This window comes from Spinacia oleracea, chromosome 6, assembly GCF_020520425.1.
Source record: "Spinacia oleracea cultivar Varoflay chromosome 6, BTI_SOV_V1, whole genome shotgun sequence".
Classification (NCBI taxonomy): Eukaryota; Viridiplantae; Streptophyta; class Magnoliopsida; order Caryophyllales; family Amaranthaceae; genus Spinacia; species Spinacia oleracea.
In genome coordinates this window covers 107,377,733-107,382,412 of record NC_079492.1, presented here as the reverse complement: position 1 = coordinate 107,382,412, position 4,680 = coordinate 107,377,733, and positions in this window count along the sequence as shown.

Below are 4,680 nucleotides of genomic sequence, written 5' to 3'. Positions count from 1 at the left end.
TTGATTTTAATTTGTTGGAAAGTTTTAGACAATTTGTGGCTTGTTTATAGTGTTAAGTTGAGTGAACAATAAGCTGAAATCCTTGGGGACCAAGGCAATGAATATGGACTGATTTAGGGGAAGAGAGGAAGGATGGAAGGAATTTCTTCCTTCTTGTTTGTATGTGGAGAGCAAGGGAAGAGAAGGAAAATGGAATATTTTCTCTTGAGGGGCATTTTGGTAATTTTACTTGTTTAGGCAAAATTTCTGAAATTTTGGTTGCTATTTTAGGGATTGCTAGAAATAGAAATACTTAAATAAAACAAGTTATGAAATAATTCTTTAGAAAAATATCGTTAACAAAAAATAAATTTAGTTTTCGAATAAAATAAGAACGTTTCGAAATTATTAAAAATCCGAAATTAATTCAGATTTAAAAGGTCGTCAAGCTTGTAAATATAAAAATTAAATTATAAAATCTGAAAAGTAAATCGTGTAATAATATTAAAAGCTCAAGCGAAATAAAACTTCGTTAATAAAAAATAAAGTTCGAAATTAGTATTTAAAACGATTTTAAACTTAATAAAAATATTAAGCATAATTAACCGAGTTTTAAAAATTCGGGGTATTACACTCTTACCCCCTTAGAAAAAGTCCCGTCCTCGAAACTGGAGCTCAGTTGAACTTTTGACCAATCGTTATTCGTTGAAAACATACAGGGCATAGTCATTTAATCTAACACATATGCATGGTTGACCATAACATAATCATTCATAAAAAACATAGCCATTCATACATCATATCGTTCGTGGGTTAATAATTAGAGATATTTCGCTTTCGTTTGTTGTTGGCTTCTTTGCCGTTGGAATCTTTGTCGTTGAATTTCATTACTCGATTCGTTTCGATCTTCGATCTTTTATTCTGCGTGGAATAACTTTGTTGACTACGTTCGTTGCAGGGGTTCGAGTCCAATCACGTGACTAGAAATATATCGTTAGACACACGACTTTGCTACTTTAAGTCAATAAGCCTCGGATTTTGCGGATGATGCTAAGCCATTAAGCGTGCCTTTATCAGAAACAATCTAGCTCCAAGAAAACATAGTTTAGACTATCTGGTTTTACAGACAGGTCATTTCGTCGATTTTCTATTGTCAATTCCCTTGCATTCCTCAGTCATTCATATTTCTTTTTGTATTTCATAACATTCATTGATTTCATCACCCTGATAGACGGACTAATTCTCGATAACTTATTTTGGTAAGATCCTTATAGCTTTATATGCAAACTCAATCTCATGCTTTCACCATAAATCATATCTTTCCACATAACATTTTTGCAAACCTTACATTTTCCAGTTCAGCTTCCTTATGGAGATTATCAAGCATCCTTTCAGATAAATACACAAAACAATCCCTATAAATGATGCGAAAAGGTAAACCAAGAATACCATCAACCTTACTGACAGACTAATTCTTGATAACTTCCTTTGGTATAATCCTCAAAGCTTCATGCGTAAACTCAATTTCATCTTTTCACCATAAATCATGTTTGGTTTCGCATCATATTCTTGCATAACTTTTAAAATTCTAACTTAGCTTCCTTAACATATCGGAAAATACACTTAGGTACTTACAACCACAAAACAATCATTATGAAGGGTGCGGGAAAATAACCCATAAATCAACCTTAATCATAACTTAAACGCTTTGAACCTTGAATAACCTTTATTTAAGTGATGATTCACCACTTATGAAATACAAACTCATACTCTTTTAGTACTCTATCATTCAACCTTAAATAGCCACTTATAAAATACAAACTCATGCTCTTTCGGTATTCTAACATTGAACGTTAAATAATTCATAAACATAAAAGTTCCTTAAAACAATTCATATCCACAAAATGATGCTTTTATTAATTCTTTCATAAACTTTACTTCCTTGAGGACATTAATCATCCGTAAACATTTCATAACATGTCCTTGACAAAAGATCTATAACATGACATCAAATCTAAAACAGGAAACTAAGGAAAACTATATTCAAACGTATATGAGAACTAAATCGAAATGGTATCATCGTTGGCATTCTCTTCTTCTTCTTCTTTGTAGCCTCTCATCATGTAAGCCTTTCCAGATTTTGGTGGTCGCGGTGGATTATAATTAACCCTAGCATTGTTGTTGTTTCGTTCATGATCGGTCGAGGTTGCTCCTCCAGTATACGTGGGAGGTGGTTTAGGACAGTCTCTGAAGAAATGATCTTTCCCTCAACATCGATAACAAGTCTTCGTTCCTGCACGACATTCACTTTCGGTATGGTTTCTCTTTCCACACTTAGCACACCATACATTACGAGTTGCTCTATCACTATAACCTTGGTCTCTACTATCGTTCCTTCTATAATTATGGTTTCCTTGGTTTGGCCTTTTAGCTCCTCTATGATTTTGATTATCATTCTTCCTTTTATCACCAAAATTTTGTGCTTCTCGAAGTAATACAACTCGTTCAACATTAACTGCGATATCAACCATATCTTGATAGGAAGTAAACCTTTGAGTTGCTAACCTATACTGGTACTTCAAATGAAGACCTCGCTCAAAACGGTTCATCCTAGATTGCTCTGTCGATACCAGCTCCGGTGCGAATCTTGACAATGTCATGAACTTGTTTGCGTATTCCATAACACTCATTGTTCCTTGTTGCAAGTGCAGAAACTCATCTTCCTTTTGTCTCCTCAGGGATGGTGGATAAAACTTATCTCTTAGTAACTTTTGCAGTTCATTCCACCCAAATCTAGGCTCGTTCTTCCTTTCCTTATTAACTTTCCACCACAAACTTGCTTGACCCGATAAGTAAAACACAACAAAATAAACTCTCCATTCCTTAGGGCATTGCAAGGTTTCAAATAACTGATCTATGCGATTGATCTAATCCTCGAACTCTACAGGGTCAGGCTTGCCATCATAAGATGGTGGGTTCAGGGATGAAAACTTCTTCAACATTGATGCATTTTCGTTCGCATTCGTCGATTTCTGTTTCTGAGAATCTTTGATTAATTCAGCTAACATCGTGCTCACAGTTTCTAATCGCTCCATCCTCTCTTTGTGATCTTCGATAGGTTGATCGTCATAGGGATCATCATGGGCGACATCCTCGTAGATAGTGTCATCGTTGACATGGACGTTGTGCTCGTTGTGAGCTCCATCGTTAATATCGTTGGCAGCCTCGATAGTCGACATTCTGCATAATATACTCGATTAGGAAACGTAAAAAATAGGAAAATAATCCCTTTTCAGCCCGTTCCTACACTCACTCTCATTTCATTTTAACTTAACATGATTTTAACATATTCTTTTTAACTTATTCCTTAAAACTCTTTGCTTAAAGCCAACTGAATTCTATTACGTGCAAAACCTGTAAGGTTTAGCACTTATGGTTCACAACCTTGGCTTTGGATACCAAACTGTAATGCCCCGACCTCTAATTCAAGTATTAAAGCATACTTAGCAGCGGAATCATCCTAATTCGGTCAGGACATTTCTGCCATAACTCCCCTTTGGGAATCACAAGGAAACCATCATCTTAATTACTATTAAATCTCCAAATAATATAATAACCCTTTTAATTCCTTAATCCAAGTACATAACTTAATCAAGAGTCATACTCAAACTTATTACAACTTTAACTTAGGTGAACATTGCTAAAGTGAAATCCTCGCCACTATCCGTTACCGTGGTCCCCAACAGTACCTAAAACAGAAAACAAAACGGTGAGCCGAAGACTCAGTAACGAGTTACCCTAGCATCGTAACATCATTTCAATTCATTTTATTTAATAAACAGGGAGAATACAATATAGTAAAACATTTAATAAATCATCATTTCAGAAGCATCAATTCAAAAACATCATTTCAGAAATATCATTTCAGGAACATCATTTCAGGAACATCATCATTTCTTTAACCTTTTTCCTTTTAACAGTATTATTCTGGTCGTCAGGACTTTACAAGAAAACATGGTAGGACGTCTCCTACGAACAGGGGAAGCCAATGCTTCATAACAGGGGGAGCCTGGGCTCCATAACAGGGGAAGCCAATGCTTCTTATCAGGGGGAACCTTAGTTCCATATCAGGGGAAGCCAGTGCTTCTTATCAGGGGGAGCCTGGGCTCCATAACAGGGGAATTTGACCAGTTCTTACACTTTCATTTATCATGTTTACGTTTCTTTTAATGGAACATTAATCAGAAAAATCTCATTCATTCAGGGTGGTTCAATAAAATCATTAAATCTCGTTATTTCATAAAATCATTCTTTCAGAAATAATAATTCATTAAATCAATACTTTTCATTAAGCTTCATTATCATAAAACAATTCAATCAAATCATACTTGTAATCCCGCAAATCATAAAACAACATTATAAAACATCAATTATTCATAACATCATTCATAAATACATTTCGAAGCGACTGCGGGTACTAGCAATAACCGTTACCTCAATTCCACGATTGCTAAGCCTTTCGTTGGTTCGTTCTTTCCAAGCTCCGGGTCCGAATTCAAAGGCCCAACTAAAATGGCCCAACTTTAAATTGAGTTTGAGGGAAATAAAATTTAGGTTTCACTTTGAAACCTGATTTTCGGTTTCCTGGGAATGAGAACACGAAGCAGAGGAGGGGGCCGAAATAGAGGAGGGCACGGGGAG